Source organism: Vombatus ursinus, unplaced genomic scaffold, assembly GCF_900497805.2.
Source record: "Vombatus ursinus unplaced genomic scaffold, bare-nosed wombat genome assembly UNPS02014786.1, whole genome shotgun sequence".
NCBI lineage: Eukaryota > Metazoa > Chordata > Mammalia > Diprotodontia > Vombatidae > Vombatus > Vombatus ursinus.
The window spans coordinates 27,203,364-27,227,821 of NW_020954564.1; the positions used below are offsets into that span (position 1 = coordinate 27,203,364).

The window sequence follows — 24,458 nt, forward strand, 5'->3', positions numbered from 1 at the left end:
CTAGTATCCTTGTGATTCTAGGAGAAAGTGAGGACAGGCTTCAGAATGATAGGCAGTGAATTTCAATTAATCAATAAGTAAGTATTGATTATCCAATTAATCTGTGTTGGGCACTGCACTGGGTCCTGAGGATACAAAGAAAAAAACTTTCCCTATTTTCAGAGAACTTATATTCTGTCAGTGAACACAGCATGTACCTATACACAAAATAAATCCACAATAACTTGGTGGAAGGGAAGCATTAGTAGCTGAGGGATCAGGAAAGGCCTCATGTGGAAGGGGGTGCTTGAGCAGAGCTCTGAAGGGAAGAGGGGATTCTAAAAGGCAGAAGCAAGGAGGGAGTACATTCCAGGCCTGGGCCATAACTTATGCAAAGAGGAGATGGGGGATGGAGCGTCATCACTAAAGAAGAGCAAAAACATGTGGGAGATGATTAAGCACAAGAGTTGCACACAGGATGGGTAGGCATGGAAGGCTTTTGGTCTGTATGATTAAAGGGAACAACATCTATATCAACAATTATTTGAACTGGCTGTCTATAGCAATGGTCTCTGTTGTTGCTGTTATTGTTATTTTTTATTGTGGGAGCTGCTAGGTGGAGCAATGGATAGGGCACCAGGTCTGGAGCCAGGAAGATTTGAGTCCAAATCCAGACTTATTAGATGTGTGACCGTGGGCAAGTCACTTGTTTGCCTAAGGTTCCTCACTGTAAAACAGCAGTAACAGCACCTATATCTCAGAGCTGTCGTGAGGATCAAATGAAATAATAACTCTTGGTACATAAATAAGTAAATGCTTAGCACAGTGCCTGGCATGTAGCATATACTATATAAAGTTAGCTATTATTATTATTCATCTCTATTGTTTAAAAAGTTTTGAGCATGTACTCTCCCTACTTATAGACATATATATACACTCATAAAACTATTCATTTAAAGACTTTTAAGTTGATTTGAACGTTACATTTCCAATTTTAAAAAGAATTCTGCCATGTGAATTTTTTTAGATACATTTACATCATTTTTGGTAACCAAAGCTTAGTTTTTAAACATCTTGCTAATTGTGATGGCTTCATTGAGTACTCTAGTGAGAGCAATATGAACTTAGGATAAGGTTAATCGTTATTAATAGTGGATGGAAACCTATATTCCAAATGATCATCTTGATCATTTCACTTTTTTGGTGGATTTTGCCAGATCTGAGTATATCATCATGGATTCACAATGTGACTGACTAAGCTTTTACTAGGAGGAGACATTCAGCTCTGCCATGCTCTTCTTTGAATGTGTTCTTCTGGCTTCTCATTATTGCTATTCTCAATCCATAGTTTCTTTGCAACGATCTTTTTAAGCCTTGACAAGCCTTGGCAACAGATTGGATACTGGGGTAAAAGGGAGTGAGGAGTTGAGGATGACACCTGGGTTTGGAGCCTGGGGGACTGGGAGGATGGTGGTGCCCTCAATAGTAATAAGAAAATTAAGGAGCGGGGAGGGTTTGGGGAGAGATAATGAGTTCAGTATGGGACATGCAGAGTTTAAGATGTCTATAGGACATCCACTCTGAGATGTGCATTATGCAATTGGAGACTCAAGACTGGAGGTCAGCAGAAAGGTTAACTCTGCCTAAGTAAATTTGAGAATCATCGGCATAGAGATGATAATTGAATCCATGGGAACTGATGAGATCACTAAGTGAAATAGTACAGAGAGAGAAATGAAGAGGGCCCAGGGCAGAGCCCTGTATCTTCTCTCTGCTGATTATCTCCCATTTCTCCTGCATATAGCTTGATTGCACAGAATTGTTTGCATGTTGTCTTTCCTATGAGACTGTGAGCTCCTGGAGAACAGGGACTGTCTTCTTTCTTCAGATCCCTAGCAGTTAGCCCAGTGCCTGGAACATGGTAGATGTTCAATAAACGTTTGACTGACTGACAAACATTTTGTGAGGGGTAGTTTAATGAAAACTTGGGCAATATAGCACATAAAGCCATTTAACTCAGCATACAAACATATATAAATATACCACAATCTTCTGATGGCAAATGAAAGAATGAAGGAACCATTGTCAAACCTACTATGTTGTGGAATCACACCCCCAACTCTTCCCTCTGGATGCCTCATTTACTATATATGACATATGACCTTTTGACATATGAACTGAGACTGTCAGTGTCAATCAATACAGGACCTTAATTTGATTTTAAGCCATTAAAGTCTCAGTGCTGCAAGCTTAAAGCAGCACTAGGACTTTTGGGACATTATATATTACATATTAGTGAAACTTAACTTCTTTCTTTTTTTTAGCTAAAAATAAATAGAATAGAATTCAAATGGATTCAGCCAAAAAGCCACACTGAAGGATCTAGAAGTCCACATGTGGACTGGAATAGACATTCTAATATTTTTTCCCTAGATCCCAATGGACAGACTCGGGCATGCCCAGGAAACTACTTTCAAGACCACTGATTTTGAGAAGTTATGTGGATTTCCTGTCTGCCAATATCTATAAAAAGACATTCATTTCCTTTGGGCAGGAGGTACTTTGCCTTAAGGACAGGCCAGATTGCCTCTTGACAAGCTTTCTAGAGTGCTTAGGTACTGTACTCTGGGAGTCTCTAATCATGCAGTACTTTTACATTTGTAGAGGAACATTCTTCCCAGGAGCTCAAATTCCCCAGGAATTATAAGATTAGCTCCCATACTGCTTTCCTATCAATTATGGAGGTTCTGCTAGAGGTACTGAAGCTGCTTCCCCTCGTCACGATATTTGATTAGTACCAGTCTCTGGTCCATTTGGATAAAGGAAGAAAGCTCCTGGGAAGTTTCCTGGTGAACCTACTAATGCTGTGGGCACACCCACTCTCCAGATCACAGCCCTCAAAAGCAGAGAGACAAATCCATCAAAACAGGTCACTGCTCTCAAAACTGATTGTTCTCTTGACTAACCAATTTTCCCCTTCAAACATCAGTTCAGGGAAGCTTAAATAGGTCCTCCCGCAGACCTAACAGAAAAATGCATGTGAGGATTTTTTTTTTCCCCAAAGCTTGACTGTAGGAACCCAGATAACAGGTACTTTAAAAAAAAAAAGTGCTGGTGAAGAACAGGGAGACTGAAAAAGGCAGACTGGGCAACGGAAAAGAAAATGTACAAAGGGAAAAAGCCCCCGAGCTCAACAATGAAACAATGGAACAGGCGTCATGGGGGCCCTAACCATTGAACCATGGCAGCTCAGCTGTGTGAATGGCTTTGAAACAGGATGAAAAGGGAAGAAAACTCAGAAACGATTTCACGTGGCAATGGAGCCCTGGTACTCCTGACACACAGAACAGCTATGGCTCTGAGTGTTGGTAGGCTTAGGGGAAGGTGCCTGGGCTCTTACCTAGAGCAATGGAGTAGGAGGCACTGGATTTCCCTTTCCATACCCATATCCCAACTATACTGGTAGATTTGTATCTTGCAACGCCATCTTTTTTTTTTAATCAATAAAGGCCTCCTAAAACATCCTAAAATAAGGCCAATGAGTTATTTTAGGATTTTTTAAAAAATTAAATTGTGTACAATGCGATAAATGGAAATGATAATAATAGCTGGCAACACATTATACTTGCAATAGTAAATTTTATTATCTCATTTGATCCTCACAACAATACTGGGAAGTAAGCGTTGTTATTTTCTCCATTTTACAGATAAGAAAACTGAGGCTGAGAAAGATTAAGTGACCTGCCCAGGGTCACACAGCTGGTAAGCGTCTGAAGTGTAATGTAAATTTATCCCTTACTGACTCCAAGTCCAGCACTATCTACTGTGATACCTCACTGCTTCTGGAGTGATAACAAGAATGAATTAAAACTGAGCATTATGTAATTATAATGACCAAGCTTGAACCTGAGAAAGGTTGAGCACCCACTTCCCTCCCTGGTTAGCAGAGGTGGTGTGGTCTAGAGATGGGGAGTGAAGCACACACCATCAGATGAGACTGATGTGTTGGGTAGTTTTCCTAAGCTGCTTCCATCTCCTTCCCCCCTCCCCCACCCTCTTTTTATTATTTGCTATAAGAGCTGGTTCTTTGGGTAGGGAAGAAGGAATATATTGGGAAATGAAGGTGATATAATAAACAAAAGATATCAATAAAAGTTTTTTAAAGAAATCATAAATTTTTAAAAAATAAAATTCAGTACACAGCTCCAATAACCATTTCTGAATGTGTGTGCTCATGCAGAATTGATAGCCCAGCTACTACATCCGAACAATTCTTTTGTTTGGGTTTTTAATAAGGAAATTGTTTTGGCCACGGACCATGGCATGCTGGCCAGGTGAAAGCTCTGTAGCCATCTCAACAAATTCGGATGTGCTGGACCACAGACACTGCTAAGTAAATCACATAATGATGGTAATCCAACAATAGGCCTCCTCAGTTTGACGCACATTTAAGCAATCATCAAGAGCTCATTCTTTTGGATGAAGCATTGTTGAATCAATGGGCCATTCACAGCAGGGAACCTTGGTGGTCTATTCTGGGTCCACTTTTATTTTCTCCTTTTATAAGCCTATTACTCAATTCTCTGTGAATTGGCATATTCATTCTGTATGCTGATAATATCATTATGTGCTGATACGTTTATAGATAGTATTTATGAGCCTCTAAAATCCATTTCTGAGTAATATTCTGAGCTGCTTTTCTGAATAATAAATTGGTTTTAAATACTAAGCCTACTCAAGCTAAGCAATTTGGAATCTGGAGCATTGCAAATAGGTCTGGAAGTCATTCTTTTTATCAGACTCAAATAGCCACGTGAGTTTTCTGCTTTGCTAATGAATTCATGCGTTGCTTTGAGCATCCACGTGAATATGTACAAACCAGGCCAGACCTACTCATCCCAGTGAGACCGGTGAGCATCTCTCCGTCTTCACGGATGACTTAAAGGTCACCCACCTGGGCTGGTAGGGAGGCGTAGTAGAGTAGTGTCTGACAGCTGGTTTATACCTCCTGGAGCCTTCCAGCTCACAAAAAGACTTCCTTCTGCTCCTAGCCCCGCGAGGGGGCCAACAAACCAAGGCCAGCAGGCTGACTCTGCCAGGTTCAGCCCATAAGTCCCAACCAGGGTAAAATTGCTTATGAAATGAAGTTATCTCTCTCTTGAATGAATGAATGAGCATTTATTAAGTACTATGTGCCAAGCACTGTGCAAAGTGTTGGGGATACAAACAGAAAAACAAGGCACTGATGTTCTAATGGGGCCGTGTGTGTGTGTGTGTGTGTGTGTGTGTGTGTGTATGTACGTATGTATGTATGTATAAGATGTTTCAGTTGCAAGTCAGATGGAAAGGCATACTCCTTTCTTGCTATTCTAAGCTCAGGAAGGCCAGGACTATGTCTCCTCACTCTTTTGTATCACCGGCCACACAGCTCCCAGCACAGCTCAGGGGACACTGAGACTACTTATTCAGTTAGCTAAAGGCATCAGTCTCATACTAGCTCTCCCTAATAGACTGTACAAGGTACTTTATCTCCATGAAGTTATGTCAATGTAAATTATAAAAAGTGTTTTCATATCCTTTACTTCTCTTCATTCTTAAAAGTACCTCACAAAGTGAGGCCAGAAAATTTTGCAAACTAGGAAACTGTGTCGCAGAAAAGTTATTAAGTGACATCCAAGGTCAGACAGCAAGTTGGTGGTCTATTACTGCTTTCCATTATATTGTACTATCTAATCGGCCCAAGCACTCGTCATTTCCCCTATGAGACCTTGTTGTTTAAGCTTTAGTAAAGTCAATATCTCAATCTAATCAAGTACATCGAACATGGTATCATGGAAAGAAAGTTGAGCTAGGAGTCTGGAGTCTGGGGCTCTGACACATGGTGGCTGTGTGACTCTGAGCAAAGTACTTAACCTCCTTGAACTTTGTCTGTAAAATGAAGATAGTAACACCTGTGCTATCTACCTCATGGCATTAGCCCTCTTCTCTATTGCTCTCTTAGCAACCTCATCAGATTGGGAAGTGAAAGGAAGGAAACAAATATTTATATAGCACCTGCTAAGTGCTTTTTATAAATATTATTTCATTTGGTCCTCACAACAACCCTGAAAGGTGTGTGTTATTACTATCCTATCCTTATTTTACAGATGAGGGAACTGAGGCAGAGAGAGTTTAGGGGGCTTGGCCTGAGCCACACTGCTAGTGTCTGTGTGTAGATTTGAACTCAGGTCTTCCTGACTCCAGGTCCAGTACTCTATCATTGGGCTACCAACTGTCTCAGATCTCATGTTTTAATAATCCTAGGTCTATCCTAGGCTCTCTCTTGAATTTCGGTTCCACATTACCATTAGACATTTTGAACCAAATGTCTCCAGAACATCTCAGACTCAACATGTCAAAAAATAACTCTCTTGCCCCTTAACCCACAGCTTTTCTGAATGCTCCCATTTCTATAAAGAGCAGGAGTATCCTTCTAATCACCCAGGGTTACAATCTTAGTGTCATCTACTCTTCACTCTCGCTCACACCACGTCTCCATGTTCAGCTGCTAAATCTTGCTGTATCTAACTCCAAAAATGTCTCCATTTATGCTCTTCTCATCACTCACACAGAAACCACTCCACTTCAGGGCTTTAGGCACCTCATAGGCACCTACATGGTACAGTATATAGAGCGCCAGTCCCGAAGTCAGGAAGACTCATCTTCGTGAGTTCAAATCCAGCCTGGACACTCACTAGCTGTGTCACCCTGGTCAAGCCACTTCACCCTGTTTGTCTTAGTTTCCTTATCTGTAAAAAGAGCTGGAGAAGAAAATGACAAACCACTCTAGTATCTTTGCCAAGAAAACCCCAAATGAGAACCCAAATAGTTGGTCACAACTGAAAAAATAACAAATCACCTCATACTTGGTCTATTGCAATAGCTTCCTGATTCTTCTTTCTGTCCCCTGTCTCTCTCCAATCTATCCATCATGTAGCTTCTAACAGATTTTTTAGAAGCATAGATATCTGATTACATCACTCATCCAATCAATAACTTCAGCAGCTCCTCTGGCTTTTAGGATCAGATATGAACTGCTTTGTTTGGCATATAAAGTCTTCATGATATGATCCTCTTTGTCTCTCTGCATCACTCTTAGTGGGTGCTACACATTTATTACATATTACATAATTGTGTTACTTACCTATTACCACAAACTGTACTAGCCTTATTATTCTTCACATGTAGCACACGATGCCCCATCTCTGTGCCTTGACATTGGTTGTAAAGTTTCCTTCAAGGCTCAGCTCAAAGTGGTGATTTCTATATTAAGCCTCTCCTGTTCCCTTCCTTCACCACCTCTTCCATAAACAATCACCTTATATCTACTTTGCTCGTAGCTATATAGGCGCGTGGTACCTCTCCCAGGCAGATTACAAACTCCTCGAGGAGAAAGACAATTTCATTTTTGTATCCAAAAGAGGCAGCTGGTGATGTGATGGATAATCAATTGATCAATCAATAAACATTTATTAAGTGCCTACTATGTACCCAGACACTGTGCTGAAGACTGGAGCTTCAAGGAGGCAAAAGACAGTCTTTGGCCTCAAGGAGCTTACAATCTAATGAGTAAGACAACACATAAACAAATCTGTACAATGCAGGATATATACAGGATAAATAGGAAATAATTAACAGAGGAAAGGCACTGGAATGAAGAGGGATTGGGAAAGGCTTCCTGTAGAAAAATAGATAGCTGGACCTGGAGTCAGAACGACCCAAGTTCAACTCTGGCCTCAAATTTGAATTTACTAGAAGTGTGATCCTCAGCAAATGACCAAATGTCCTTCAGCCTCAGTTTTCTCATCTGTAAAATCAAGATAACAATAATACCTACCTCCCACCATTGAGAAGACAAAGTGAGATAATATTTGTAAAGCATTTCGCAAACTGTAAAGCTCTGTATAAATGTTAGTTATTCTTCTTATTATTATCACCATTAGTGATAACACCTACTATAGTAAAATATCTATTAAATGATTATTGAATTATTGGTTGATTTTGTGAACTCCAATTAACCACATAATAATAAACTCTCATTTCTGCTTCCACAACCAGTACTTCCCATTGGTCAGAATCAGGCCCAGATAAATTGCTCTCTTCATTGATTCCTCCACTTTTTGATGAATGAATTTCTTAAAGCTTGTCAAAATTTCTGTTTTTGGAAGACAGGACTCCAGTGCATGTCAAGCTAGTTGAAATCCCTCATCATTACTCTCTGTATAGGCCTTATTGACAGATGTGTCATTTCCCACACTCTTTATCTACTTCCTCCTTCTGGTAACCTGGTCTGTAGTATATTCCCACAAATCACTTATTTTTTTTTCTTTCATTCATCTTTGGCTATCTTTACCTTCCCCTCTCTGGTTTAATGGATTTCCTCACATGAAGAATAAAATTTTTTTAAAAATCTTCTTTGTATAAAATAACATTCTGCCACAACTTTCAATCATTCTGTTATTTTTTTTAATAAATTATATTTTCCATATTTCTGTCATGAATATCAACTTATTTTAATGGCATTCATATGGCTCTTTGAAGTGTTCCGAGTGCTTAACATACATTTTCATGTTTCAGACTGTGCAAGAAAAACCCAATACTTTGCTTATTTGGCACAAAGGCTATCAGAGACTGATTCTTTTTTTAATTATCTAACCAAATATGATTGCTTAAAAAGAGAGATCCAAGGTGGGGTGGAGCCAAGATGACAGAGTAAAAGCAGTGACTTTGCTGAGTGAAGTGAGCAGAACCAAGAGAATGTTGTACATACTAACAGCCACGTTATGTGATGACTAATATTGATAAACTTAACCCTTCCTGGCAATACAAAGATCTAAGACATCTCCAGAGGCCTTGTGATGGAAAATGCTATCCACATCCAAAGAAACAACTATGGAAGTAAAATTGCTATTTTTTTCTCTTCTGTTGAGTTTTGTTTCCTCTTTCTGATGGTTCCTCCTATTGGTTTTAATTTTTACTTACAATATCACTAATGTGAAAATATGTTTAATATGAATGCAAATGTATAGCCTATATCAGATTGTGTGATGTCTTGGGGAGGGTGGTGGGGAGGAAGGGGGAGAAAAATTTTAAACTCAAAAGCATATGGAAGTGATTATTGATAAATCAAAATAAACTAATAAAAAAATTTTTTTTAAAAAGCAATGACTTGCTTGAGCTCTCCCCCAAACCCCTCCAAATACCTGTAAAAAATGGCTCTAAACAAATTCTAGAGCAGCAGAACCCACAAAAAGATCGAGTGAAACAAATTTTCAGTCCAAGACAACCTGGATGGTTGATGGGGAAAGTCTATCGCACCGAGCTGGGAGAGAAACGCAGTTCAGTGTGGGCGAGCAGGCAAAACAGGCCTCAGCAAAGCTGGAGCAGACCTCAGAGGACTGAATCATGGGGAGCTGTGGTGGTTCCCAGACTTATCAACCCATGAATGCAAAAGACAGCTTAGAAGGTCAGTAGGAAAAGTCTGTGACTGCAGTGAGAGAGAAGATTGATCCCAGCCCCAGTCCCCATGTGCCGCCCTGGGATGGCAGCTGTTCCAGAGCTCTCAGCCCATAGACTGAGGGGGAATCGAGTGGCTGATAAGAGGGGGATTGCAGGGATCTCTTTGCAGGTGCTGAGGCAGGATTCTCTTCCTTTGCCTATGGTTGGATCTGGGTCACAGTTCTGGGTGGTGATCCTGGGGCAAGGAGGAGTGCTGGCATGGTAGAGCTTGTAGTGATGGTGGAGAGGGAATTCTCCTCACAGTTCCAAGACAGAAAAGAGTGCTTGTGGTCACTCATAGACCAGAGCACAGGCTAGGAAAGGAGTAAACACGTCATGCTTGATCATACCACCTTGGAAGAACTGAAAATTTACAGGTCCCTAGAAGTATCTCTGAAAACAGCTGCACAAAACCCCTGAAGCTTGGGACAGTACATTCTCCACACTGGAAGCAAACCCCTACCTTAACAAAGAGTTTATAATTCAAGTAATTGACTGGGATCATTAGCAAACTTCACAAAAAAAAAGACCATAGAACCTTACTTTGGTGACAAAGAAGATCAAAACATACAACCAGAAGAAGACAACAAAGTCAAAGCTCCTACATCCAAAGCCTTCAAGAAAAATATGAATTGGTTCCAGGTCATGGAAAGGCTCAAAAAGGATTTTGAGAAGCAAGTAAGAGAAGTAGAGGAAAAATTGGGAAAAGAAATGAGAGTGATGCAAGAAAATCATGAAAAACAAGTCAACAGCTTTCTAAAGGAGACCCAAAAAATACTAAAGAAAATAACACCTTAAAAAATAGCCTAACCCAAAGCAAAATTAGCCAAATGGAAAAGGAAGTCCAAAAGCTCACTGAAGAAAATACTTCCTTAAAAATTAGAATGGAGCAATTGGAAGCTAGTGACTTCATGAGACTTCAAGACATTGTAAAACAAAACCAAAAGAATGAAAAAAATAGAAGACAATGTGAAATATCTCATTGGAAAAACAACTGACCTGAAAAATAGATCCAGGAGAGATAATTTTAAAATTATTGGACTATCTGAAAGCCATTGTCAAAAAAAAGAGCCTAGACATCATCTTTCAAGAAATCATCAAGGAAAACTGCCCTCATATTCTAGAACCAGAGGGTAAAATAGAAATTGAAAGAATCCACCGATCACCTCCTGAAAGAGATCCCCAAAGGAAAACTCCTAGGAATATTGTAGCCAAATTCCAGAGTTCCCAGGTCAAGGAGAAAATATTGCAAGCAGCCAGAAAGAAATAATTCAAGTATTGTGGAAACACAATCAGGACAACACAGGTTTTAGCAGCTTCTACATTAAGGGATCACAGGGCTTAGAATATGATATTCTAGAGGTCAAAGGACATAGGATTACAGCCAAGAATCACCTACCCAGCAAAACTGAGTATAAGCCTTCAGGAGAAAAAATGGACATTCAGTGAAACAGAAGACTTTCAAACATTCTTGATGATAAGACCAGAGCTGAATAGAAAATTTCACTTTCAAATACAAGACTCAAGTGAAACATGAAGAGGTAAACAGGAAAGAGAAATCATAAGGGACTTATTAAGGTTAAACTATTTACATTCCTACATGGAAAGATGATATTTGTAACTCATGAGACCTTTGTTAGTATTAGGGTAGTTGGAGGGAAAAAATTATATGTATAAATGTATTGACAGATAGAGGACACAGGGTGAGTTGAAGATGAATGAGTAATATCTGGAGAATAAAATTAAGGGGTGAAAGAGGATTATGCTGGGAGAAGGAGAAAGGGAAAGGTAGAATGGGGTAAATTATCTTACTGAAAACAGACAAGAAAAGGCTTTTACAGTGGGGGGGGAGTGGGAGAAGGTGAGAAGGAATGAGTGAATCTTATTCTCATTGTATTTGGCTTGAGGGAATAACATACACACTCAATTGGGTATGGAAAGCTATCTTGCCCTACAGGAAAATAGGGGAAAGGGGATAAGAGACTGGGTGGATGATAGAAGGAAAGGCAAATTTGGGGAGGGGGCAATCAGAAACAAATACTTCTGAAGAGAGACTGGGTCAAAAGAGAGAATAAAATAAATGGGGGGGTGGGATAGGATGAGGGGAAATATAATTAGTTTTCCACAGCATGACTACTATGGAAGGTCTTGCATGACTACACAAGTATAATCTGTATCGAGTTGCTTGCCTTCTCAATGAGGGTGGGTGGGGAGGGAGGAAAGGATAAAATCTGGAACCCAAAGTTTTAAAAACAAATGTTTAAAAATTGTTTTCACGTGCAACTGGGAAATAAGATATACAGGCAATGGGGTGCAGAAATCTATCCTGCCCTACAGGAAAATAGAAGAGGAAGGGGATAAGAGAAGGGCGGGGGGAGAAGATAGAAGGGAGAGCAGATTAGGGGAAAGGGTATTCAGAATGCATGCTGTCTTGGGGTTGGGGGAGGGATGAGATGAGGAGAAAATTTGGAACTCAAAATCTTGTGGAAGTGAATGTTGAAAACTAAAAGTAATTACATTAATATAGAAATAGGAAAAAACAGAGAGATCCAAATGAGCAATTTCCCACCTTCCTAATCCCCTAGTAATAATTCTCTCTGACCAAATCACTTGGACTTCTAATTTTAGAATTGGCCTTGAAACAAAAGACAACATTCCTTCAACAAAATAAAACAAGTATAAAGTCCAGGTTAGGGCTTTTGATTTCCCAAACAGAGCTCTTGGGGGAAATCACAAACTCTCCTAGAATTTAGTTGACAAAGAAACAATTAAGTCTTTTTAAGGAGATAAGGGTCCTTTGATAAAGGCAAGTCACTTCACCCTGTTTGCCTCAGTTTCCTCATCTGTAAAATGAGCTGTAAAAAGGACATGGCAAACCACTCCAGTATCTTTGCCAAGAAAACCCCAGATGGGGTCACAAAGAGTTGGACATGACTGAAACAACAGAACGAAACAAAGGCTCCTTTCATTCAGGTGTGTCCAAAGGATTTCAGAGTTAGGCATTTATGACATTATTTTTTCAATTAATTTATTTATTTGTTTTTAGTCTTCAACATTCACTTCCACAAGATTTTGAGTTCCAAATTTTCTCCCCATCTCTTACTTACCCTAACCCAAGATGGCATGCATTCTGAATATCCCTTCCCCCATTCTGTCCACTCTTCTATCACCACCCCCTTTTCTTATCCCTTTCCCCTTCTACATTCCTGTAGGGCAGGATAGATTTCTATACCCCTTTGCCTGTGTATCTTATTTCCCAGCTGCATGTATAAATAATTTTTAGCATTTTTTTAAAACTGAGTTTCAAATTATCACCCCTACTCCCTCCCCACCCACACTCATTGAGAACACAATTAATTTGATATAAGTTATACATGTGTAGTCATGCAAAACACTTCCATAATAGTCATGTTGTGAAAGACTATTTCCCTCCATCCTATCCCAGCCCCCTATTTATTCCATTCTCTCCTTTGACCCTGTCTCTCCTCAAAAGTGTTTGCTTCTGATTGCCCCCCTCCCCCAATCTGTCCTCCCTTCTATCATCCACCCTTCTTATCCCCCTTCCCCCTATTTTCCTGTAGGGTAAGGTAGATTTCCATACCCAATTGAATGTGTATGTTACTCCCTCCTTGAACCAAATCCGATGAGAATAAAATTAACTCATTCCCTCTTACCTCCCCACTTTTCCTCTCTACTGTAAAAGTTTTTTGTCTTGCCTCTTTTATGTGAGATAATTTACCCCATTCTACCTCTCCCTTTCTCCTCCTCCCAATACAATTCTCTCCCACCCCTTAATTTTATTTTTTAGATATCATCCCTTCATATTTAACTCATCCTGTGCTCTCTGTCTATATATATTTCCTCCAACTACCCTGATACTGAGAAAGGTCTCATGAGTTACAAATATCATCTTTCCATGTAGGAATGTAAACAATTCAACTTTAATAAGTCCCTTATGATTTCTCTTTCCTGTTTACCTTTTCATGCTTCTCTGGAGTCTTGTATTTGAAAGTCAAATTTTCTATTCAGCTCTGACCTTTTCATCAAGAATGCTTGAAAGTCCTCTATTTCATTGAAGGTCCATTTTTCCCCTGAAGGATTATATCTTGGCTGTAATTCTATCTCCTTTGACCTCTAGAATATCATATTCCAAGCCCCCTAGTCCCTTAATGTAGAAGATGCTAAATCCTGTGTTATCCTGATTATATTTCCATAATAATTGAATTGTTTCTTTCAGGCTGCTTGTAATATTTTTTACTTGACCTGGGAACTCTGGAATTTGGCTACATCTCTAGGAGTTTTCCTTTGGGGATCTCTTTCAGGAGGTGATTGGTAGATTCTTTCAATTTCTATTTTACCCTCTGGTTCTAGAATATCAGAGCAGTTTTCCTTGATAATTTCTTGAAAAATGATTTCTAGGTTCTTATTTTGATCATGGTTTTCAGATAGTCCAATAATTTTAAAGTTATCTCTCTTGAATTTATTTTCCAGGTCAATTGTTTTTCCAATGAGATATTTCATATTGTCTTCTATTTTTTTTTTCATTCTTTTGGTTTTGTTTCCATTTGCTGAATTCTAATTTTTAAGGAAGTATTTCCTTCAGTGAATTTTTGGACCTCCTTTTCCATTTGGCCAATTCTGCTTTTCAAGAAATTCTTCTCTTCATTGGCTTTTTGGACCTCTTTTGTCATTTGGGTTAGTCTATTTTTTTTGAGGCAATCGGGGTTAAGTGACTTGCCCAGGGTCACACAGCCAGTAAGTGCTCAGTGTCTAAGGCTGGATTTGAACTCAGGTCCTTCTTACTCCAATGCCAGAGCTCTATTCACTGTGCCATCTAGCTGCCCCTGGTTAGTCTATTTTTTTAAGGTGTTATTTTCTTCAGTATTTTTTGGGTTTCCTTTAGAAAGCAGTTGACTTGTTTTTCATGATTTTGTTGCATCCCTCTCATTTCTCTTCCCAGTTTTTCCTCTACTTCTCTTACTTGCTTTTCAAAATCCTTTTTGAACTCTTCCATGGCTGAGACCAATTCATATTTTTCTTGGAGGCTTTGGATGTAGAAGCCTTGACTTTGTTTTCTTCCTCTGGTTGTATGTTTTGATCTTTTTGGTCACCAAAGTAAGATTCTATAGTCTGAGTTTAGTTTAGTTTTGTTTTGTTTTGTTTGCACTATTTACTGATGTTCCCAGCCAATTACTTGAGTTGTAACCTTTGTTAAGGTAGGGGTCTGCTTCCAGTGTGGAGAATGTACTGTCCCAAGCTTCAGGGGTTTTGTGTAGCTGTTTTCAGAGATACATGTAGGGACCTGTAAATTTTCAGTTCTTCCAAGGTGGTACGATCAAAAGAGAGGTGTTTACTCCTTTCTTGGCCTTTGTTCTGGTCTATGAGTGACCACAAACTCTCTTTTCTGCCTTGGAATTGTGAGGAGGATTCCCTCTCCACCACCTCTACAAGTTCCACCATGCCAGCACTCCTCCTCACCCCAAGACCACCACCCAATATTGGGACCCAGATCCAAGCATGGGAAAAGCAAGAGAATCCTGCTTCAACATCAGCAAAAAGATCCCTGCAATCCCCCTCTGATCAGCTGTTCTATCCCCCCACCATCTGTGGACCAAGAGCTCTGGGAGCAGCCTGCTGCTGCAGCAGCCACCCTAGAGCTGGGGTCAGACCTGGCTCCTCTCTCACCCAGGTCCAACAGACCTTTCCTACTGACCTCCTAAGTCATCTTTGACATTTGTGAGTTGAGAAGTCTGGAAACTGCCATAGCTGCCAGCAATTCAGTCCTCTGAAGCCTGTTCCAGGTTCATTGGGGCCCTGACTTTGCCGGCACAGCCCACACTGAACTGCACTCCTCTCCTAGCCCAGCACAACAGACCTTTCCCATCAACCATCCAGGTTGTCTTGGGCTGGAAATTTGTTTCACTCTGTCTTTTTGTGGGTTCTGCTGCTCTAAAATTTGTTTAGAGTCATTTTTTTTTACAGATATTTGGAGGTGTTTGGGGGAGAGCTCAAGCAAGTCACTGCTTTTACTTTGCCATCTTGGCTCTGCTTTTCAACATTATTATTTTTAGGGGCATAGATGGCACCATCAAGACCACGAGGCTGCCCATCATCCTGCTCACTGGCACACCATGTGTTGGAAAGACCACACTAGGTAAAGAACTTGTATCAAGAACAAGACTAACACATTAATGTGGGTGATTTATCACAAGAAGGACAGTTATATGTTGACTTTGATGAAGAATATGAATGTCACATATTGGATGTAGACAAAGTAGTTGATGAGTTAGAAAATAAAGCAAAAGGAGATGGAGTTATTGTTGATTACCATGGCTGTGACTTCATCCCTGAACGATGGTTTCCTGTAGTTTTTGTGCTTCAAACAGATAATTCTGTATCACATACAAAACTTGAAAAGAGGGAATACAGAGGGAGTAAAGAAACTACAGGATAATATTCAGTGTGAAATTTTCCAAATTTTTTATGAAGAAACCATGGTCTCCTACAACCATGAAATAGGACACTGGCTGCCCAGCAGTGTACCAGAAGAACTAGAGAGTAATTTAGATCAGATAATGAAATGGATTGAGCAGTGGATGAAAGATAGTAATTGAACCTTAAGGGTAAAGCACAGATTTTCAAGGATTTCCACATAATGGTTAAAGATTTTCTTGATGATTTCTCCCTCTCCATGCAATAGAAATTAAGACAACATACACCAAATTTTACTATCCAGGATTGTGTTGTAGAAGTAGCAGGTGAACAATATATAAGGTTGAGTTATGACTAAATTAATCATTTTTCTCCATGAGAAAACTGCAAATCCCCAAACATGATAAAGAAGATATTAAGGACTTGTAAAGTTTAGAAACATTCAGCATTCTCATTTATTTTGGATGACTGCTAAAGAATAAACAATTTTAAGAAAAATAAGTAGAAATCTTTAATACTTGACACAAGAAAATGAGGCTAGGAAGAACTGCTGACTGATAAATAAAAGAGTCTAAGAATAAAGCTATAAACATTTAAAAAAAACATTTTAAAGATATTTTTGAGCATCACTGAGGCTTGTGTGGACAGGTTTTCACAAGCCTTACAACAGTATTATTAGGTAGGTACAACAAGAATTAATTTTCCTGTTTTACAGATATAAAAACTGAATGTTAGATTTACCTAATGTTATACAGATAATAAGTATCCTTCTATTAAGGTCTCTAGCTCACAATATTTATAATCCATACTTTGCACATTTTTATGTAGCCATATGGGGCCTTGAGTTTTATGTCTGTTTGTCTCCTTGACTATTTTTTCTTGTGAATAATTATTTCTTTCTGTTGATATTCCTCTTCCCATATTGTTCCTGTTGCTGTCTGTGGTACCTGACTTGGCAGGTATGCATGGGCAGTATTCTTTTTCTCTTGCTCAGTTTTTAGTTTAAAGACTGCTTGTTCCCTTTTACCTCTATCATTGTAGTGGCTCAGTGGATAAAGTGTTGGGCTTGGAATTAGAAAGATTTGAGTTCAAGTCCTGCCTCTTACACTTACTAGCTGTGTGATCATAGGCAAAACTCTTAACCTCTATTTGCCTCTGTTTTCTTATCTGTAAAATGGGAATAATAACAGCACCTACTTTTTTAGGGCATTTGAGAGGATCAAATCAGATGACATATGAAACGTATCTTACAAATCTTAAGGCATTATTTAATACTAACTATTCTATCATTGTTATCTAGTGGTCATATGGCTCTATGGCTAACATTGTGATAGGCCACTGAGGCAGGTATTTGGGGAAGAAATCGTTAAAGACCATTCCACCTCAGATGCAAACATCCAACCCCTGGGCTAACCTTGCTTACTAACCTTTGGAAACCCATTGCAAAGGCGAACTTAACTTTTACTCATATCTCATCCCCATAAGACCTAGTCCCTGAATTCATACCAATGGTATTTTTTTGGCTACCTCAGTTATGTCAAAATATAGTCAAGTTTAAAGCTCAGAAAAAGACCTGGATGTTAATTCTTCATTCGGTCTAGACTAAAAAAACAACCAAATAAACACACACCTCTGTACTTCCTTTAGGAATGTTCCTTGTCCTCATCCTCCAGTGTCTTCCTGGGCTTCTTGGCTCTTTCCCAAGCTGAGAACTTAAAAGAAGGTAAGGGGAGAAAGAGTAAATATCCCCCCCCAGGAAGACTAGCAAAGAGCATCCCCCTGTGAGTATGGCCAGCTTTGCTGGAGACAGTGCCAAAGACAGGTGGTTCAGACTGGTTCATTTACTCTCTACTCAGAGCTTCCAGTCAGCATTGTGGATGCTGGGCTCTGACTCCTAATGACGCTGGGGGGAGGGGAAGGGGACAACATTGGGATAATTTAAAAAGTCAGCCTTGTCCTCTGGAAGCACTTCTGTTCTTTTCCAGCAAAAAGGCAATCTTACAGCACTCCATACCCCGTGCATCGTTAGCAGTAATAGCGATTGCCAGGCACAACCTCTTACAAGCAGAGCCAATCATTTGGCTCTCGCTGCTAGGACTATACAGTGGAAAAACTGCTCTGGCTACCCACCTGTGCCAAAACTACACCCCTCAGATGTCTCTCCATCCTCCTCCTACCATACTCTTCAAGTGTCCAGGGAAATGCAGTTTTAAACAAACCAGCAAGTCAAAAGCAGCCATCCCAGGAAGCAACAGTCAGCATCTGAAAACATCTTTTCTGATCATCCCTATCTTGTAAACACAATATTCTTGGGGTCTGAGATGCAGGAACTCCAGAATGAATTAAGTCAGAATATTAGGAGGGAAAGGAAGAGAAGGCGACTGGTAGCTGGAACCTAGAACCCTTCCAATATCAGTAACTTTATAAAATGCAAATGTTTTGTCAATGGGTAACAAAGAATAAAAATGGGGGAAGTCTGGCAAAATATCTGACCTTGGGAACCTCCCTTTGCCACTCTGAGCCTCAATTTTCTCATCTGTAAAATGAAGGAACTGGACTAATTGATCTCCAAGATACTTTCCAGCTCTATGACCTAGGACTATAAATTCTACCTTCATGCATAGTAAGGATGAAGGTTCCTCAGGATAGAGGATAAACCCCAGGGCCTCTCTGGCTCCCAGGTGCAGCTGAAGTTTGGGAACCTTTCAGTGTAATGAAGTCATCACATCTCACACACACGTTTCAGGGAAAGGGTCTGGTCTTGCCCCCGCAGCTGAAGTTTGGGAACCTTTCAGTGTAATGAAGTCATCACATCTCACACACACGTTTCAGGGAAAGGGTCTGGTCTTGCCCCCACCCTTTTCCTCTACTTGTTATTATCACTGCTTGCTGTGAATATCACTGAGAAAGGTCACTCAAACCCTGCAGTTCCCAACATCATGAATTGCTGGCTCAGATAAAGGCATCAGACTGTGGAAGAAGATAATATGTTTTTTTCTCTAAGATATTCATCTGAGCTACACCCCTTGAGCCCTACATGAAAATTATGATTTGCCTAGCAAGGACAGTAGAAGCAGCCGGCAATGTTTTCTGCGAAACTAGTGTAAAGTTAAAGAATACACAGTATTTACAAAATCTAAATGGCACCTCTCATGCCAGAGCTTCTATCTGCCTCAGGACTCAGAGTTTCAGGGTAAAAGCAGGAGCTACCATTGATCTTGGGCCTCTAGAAGGCTGAATAGATAGAGTGCTGGGCCTGAAGTCAGAGAGACCTGAGTTCAAATGTGGCCTTAGACACTGTGACCCTGGGAAAGTCACTTAACCCTGTTTCATTCAGTTTCCTCATCTGTAACATGAGCTGGAGAAGGAAATGGCAAACCATGCCAAGAAAATGTCATGGAAAGTATGGTCCACGGAGTCACAAAGAGTCAGATACAACTGAATTACTAAACAACAGCAACCATCAATCTGCCTTTTACTATCCAGAGTGCCCCCAAGGTCCAGGAGCTCCTTTCTCACCCCCTCAATCAGTAACTCCCCAGCTTTGCAGACACCTCCTATATCCTAAAGCAGTGGTGTCGAACTCAAGCAGAAACAGGGCCACTGAACTATGACAAGGCTTCCTGAGAGTAGCATTTTGGCCTAGAAAACCACATAATATTATCTCTGTTAAATATTTCCCAATTACATTTTAATCTGATTTAGGCTCCACTCTGAATTGCTCCAGCTAGGCTGCATGTTTGGCATCTCTATATCTAAAGCAGTGATCTTTAAAGTGGAGCCTAGAGTTGACCTCAAAGAGATATGTGATCAATCACTTGAGGGTTAGGAGAATTGGTTGCATCTTGTTTCTTATGATGGTCAAGATAGAGGACTGGACCTGGAATCAAGAAGACCTGAGTTTAAATCTGACCTCAGATACTTGCTAAGCTGTGTGATCCTGAGTAAGTCACAATCACTGCTTGGCTCAGTTTTGTCATCTGAAATCAAGATAATAATAGCACTGACCTTCCAAAGTTGTTGGGAGGATCAAGTGAGATAATATTTGTAAAGCACTTTGCAAACCTTAAAATACTGTATAAATGCTAGATATTATTAACTATTAATATTGTTTCCAACACAAGCACATCTACCTTTTCCCCAATAAAGCATAATACTCATAATATAAAGAAGTAAATATTCACATATGTCCTAGTGTTTGATGAACACAAAGATCCTAGCTATTTGGACGAGAACTCACTATTCAACATAAACTGCTGGGAAAACCAGAAAGCAATCTAGCAGAAAGCAGGCATAGACTAATATCTCATACTGTTTACCAAGATAAGCTCAAAATGGATATATGATTTAGCCATAAAACATAATATCCTAAGCAAATTAGGGGAGAATGAAAAAATATTTGTCAGATCTATGGCTAAGGGAAGAGTTTATCATCAAATAAGAGACAGAGAGAATCATGGGAAATAAAATGGGATTATTTTTATTACTTTAAATTAAAAGGTTTTTGCAGAAATAAAAATCAATGTGACCAAAATTAGAAGGAAATCAGGAAACTGGGAAAAAAACATTTATAGCAAGTTTCTCTGATAAAGGTTTTATTTCCCAAATATATAAGAAATTGAGACAAATGTATAAACATAAGAATCATTCCCCAATTGATAAATGATGAAAGGATATGAATAGTTTTCAGAAAAAGAAATCAAAATTATCAATGGTCATATAAAAATCCTCTAAATCCCTAATAATTAGAGAAACGCAAATGTTGAAAAATCTGAGGTGCCACCTCACACCCATCACATCATTATGACAGAAAAGAAAAATGGTAAATACTAGAGAGGATGTGTAAAAATAGGTACACTAATGAATTGCTGGTAGTGTGAACTGGTACAACCATTCTGGAGAACAATTTGGAATTAGGCCCAAAAGGCTATAAAACTGTGCAAACTCTATGACCCAGCAATACCACTACTAGGTCTGTGCCCCAAAGAGATCAAAGAAAAAGGAAAAGGACCCATATGTACAAAAATATTTATAGTAGCTCTTTTTCTAGTGGCAAAGAATTGGAAACTCAGTACATGCCCATCAACTGGGGAATGGCTGAATAAGTTAGGGTATATGGATGTGATAGAATATTGTGAGGCTGTAAGAAATGATGAAGGGAATTTTTTCAGAAAAATCGGGGAAGACTGATATGAACTGATGCAAAGTGAAATGAGTAAAACTAGGTGAACAGTGTGCACAGGGACAGCAATATTGTAATGTAATCAATTATGAATGACTTAGCTACCCTGATCAATACAAAGATCCATGACAATTCTAAAGGACTCTTGATGGAAAATGCTATATACCTCCTGATGAATTCCGAGTTCAGATTGAAACATTATTTTTTTCACTTCATCCTTCTTGCTTTTTTTCTACATCATGGTTAATGTGGAAATATGTTTTGCATGACTCCATACGTATCATGAATATTGCATTTCTTGCCTTCTCACTGGGTAAGGAAAGGGATCAAGGGGGAAAAAGAGAATTTAGAACAGAAAATAATTTTTTAAACAAATATATATATATATAAGACTAACACTCCCCCACTCCTCTTTCTCCTACAGCTATGCAAGCTCCCAAACTTCCCTTTCTGAGCCAAACACTGGCCACTCAGGGCAGTTCTAATCTAACCCTTACAGCATCTGTTCAGGTGCCATTAAGGAAAATTGAAGCACCCTCTTGGCCCCTCTCTTCCAACACACTTTAACAACCCTGACACCCACCATACCCAACAAGATTTTTTTTTTACTGATGGGAGTGTGATTTTTAAAATTTGGGGACCATTGTGTTAAAGAATTTGTGACATACCTTATTGGGATGGTGAATCAGAATTTTGTAGCTTTTCTACATGGTCAGATTTTTTCCTCTATGAGCCCCTTGGAGTTGTCAGGTGACCTCAATCAGCCTCTGACTTTGTCTCATTCTCTGTTTGGGGGAATTCCCTCTACCTAATGGAGGAAGACACTGCATAACTCCTCTCTCCTATGACTGACTCCTTCTCATTACAAAAATTTAAGAGAACTTGTGATCCCCAATACACAATTTTATCTGAGATAGGGCCCCCCTTTGTGTTTATAGGAGGAGAGGCCAATTATTTGGGGGGGAACATGAAAATACCAGCCAAGATGGCAGAGTAGAAGGAAAAAGGATAGCCCAAATTCCCTCACAACTACTGTAATAAAGATTGGAGACTGTCAGCCCAACTACTGGCCTTAGAAAAATTAAGAGAAACCACAGTGAGAAATCCCAGTGGGCATCATATTGCTTGCCTTCTTAAAGGGTAGGGGAAGGCCTGGAGGGAGGGAGAGGATTTTGAACTCAAAATTTTTAAAAAATGAATATTAAAAGAAAAAATGCCTTTTCTCAAAATAATGACAATGGTGATAACTGCATCTCAGCCTTCATCCTGCCCAACTAGGACAGGAACTGTAGCATAAAAATGGGCCGGGATTGTGGGTTCAGTCCCAGGCCCAGGCCAATGGCATAGGATCTTCCAGAGGGCCCAGGATCTCAAAATCAGCCACCAGGGCTCTGAACAAGCAGCAGGGAAGCGGAGCCCAGAGCAGATCTCAGGCTCACCCCCCAGCTGAGAACAGAGCTAAGCTAGCAGTTTTGTTGACCCAGAGTAGATTGAGGTCTCAATCTGGAGCAAGTTCTGGATTGATCCTCAGGTACAGGCCAGCAGCTTGAGGTCTCACAGAAGGGCCAGAAAGAAGATTCAGCTCTCAGAACTCTGAACAGGATTGAGGAAACAGATCAGGAGTCACTAAGAGTTGACTGTTGATTCAGTAATATTTCCATAAGAAAAGGTCAGTAACCCAGACACTTTGCACCTGTTGAGTCTTTTAGCTGGCTGGTGGGTGCTGAGATCAACTACTGTCTACTGGTAAGCCACCTATGGGGCAAGTCTGAGGCTGTGCTGCCCAAGTCAAAATCTAGAGCCTGAAAAGCATAGGAGGACAACAATCAGACCATGCCCTTAATCAGACTACATAAGGCCCACTGAAAGTCTTCACCTCCCTGGCTCAAGATGTCCCTTTGATCCCTGAAGACAGCTAGGTAGCACAGATGAGAGAGTACTGGATCTGGTGTTAGAATGTTCTGAATTCAGATCTGGCCTTGGATATTACTAGGTATGTGACCCTGGGCAAGTCACATAACCTTTCAGTTAGCCTCAGTTTCCTCATCTGTAAAATAGGGATAATAATAGCACCTATCTCTCAGGTTATGAGGATCAAATGAGGCATACTTGTTAAGCACTTTGTAAGCCTTTATTATTTAAAAACATAGCACTCAATATCCAAAGAACATAATGTTAGTACTTTAGATAATATGGGTAAGGATATGCAAGGCCTCAGTTCCTCTAAAAGTTCACAGAGCATGGCCTTAACACAATTTATGAAGGAAGGTTGGAAGAATATCTAAATTTTTTAAAAAGATAAAATGCTATTTTGTTAGCCAGGATGCCTGAGGTACAAACTCAGAAGAGAAGAATCACTCAAAAACATCTAGAAGGGAAGCCCCAAAGGAAAACACAGCTTGCCCCCAAGACCAATTGGAATTTGCAGAAGAAATGAAGCAAGATGTTTTTAAAATTTTAAAATGATATTATTAATGAAATGAAAGCGATATAGGAAAGAAATTAAAAATCTATATCTTTGAGGAAAAGAAAATTAACAACTTAATACAAGAAGTACAAAAATTTTGCCCAAGTAACAGATTGTCTTAAAATTAGAAAAAAAAACAAACAAACAAGTTAATAGTTCCATGAGACAACAAGAAATATTAAAACAAAGTTAAAAGATTTTAAAAATATCTAAGTAGGGAGAGTTAAAACAGTGAAAGAAAATTATAACCCAATATCCCAGCACATTCCACTGATGCAAACATTTTAAATACAATGTTAGCAAAGTGGTTGTAGCAACATATCACAAAAATTATACACTATGACCAAGGTGGATTTACACCAGGAATGCAGGGCTGGTTAATAGAAAAACTAAAAACATAAATGACCATATAAATAACAAGAACAAAAATGATATCAATAGATGCAGAAAAAGATTTTGACAGTATTTAACACCCATTTCCAGAAAAAAAAAACAGAAAATATAGGAATAAATGGATCTGTCCTTACTACTTATGAAGCAAGTAATACAGATCTAAAACCAAGAGCCAGCATCATATTTAATGGGAATAAACTAACAGCCTGTCCAGTATAATCAGAGGTAAAGCTCAGATGTCAATTGTCATTACTATAATTTGATATAGTGCTAGAAATGTTAGCTATTATGATAAGATAAGTAAAAGAAATGAAAGAACTAAGCATTGGAAAATAAGAAGAAAAATCACTTTTGCAGATGATTTGATGGTTTACTTAGATAACCCAGAGTCAACTAAAATTTTAATTGAAATAATAACTTCTGCAAAGTAGCAGGGTGTAAAATAAACCCACATAAACCATCATAAGT

At 39.4% G+C, this 24,458-nt stretch overlaps 1 pseudogene; it reads left to right on the plus strand.

Annotated features, from left to right (window-relative positions):
• The first annotated feature begins 4,820 nt into the window (after window positions 1-4,820).
• On the plus strand, window positions 4,821-16,130 carry LOC114047215 (annotated as a pseudogene).
• Window positions 16,131-24,458: the final 8,328 nt, after the last annotated feature.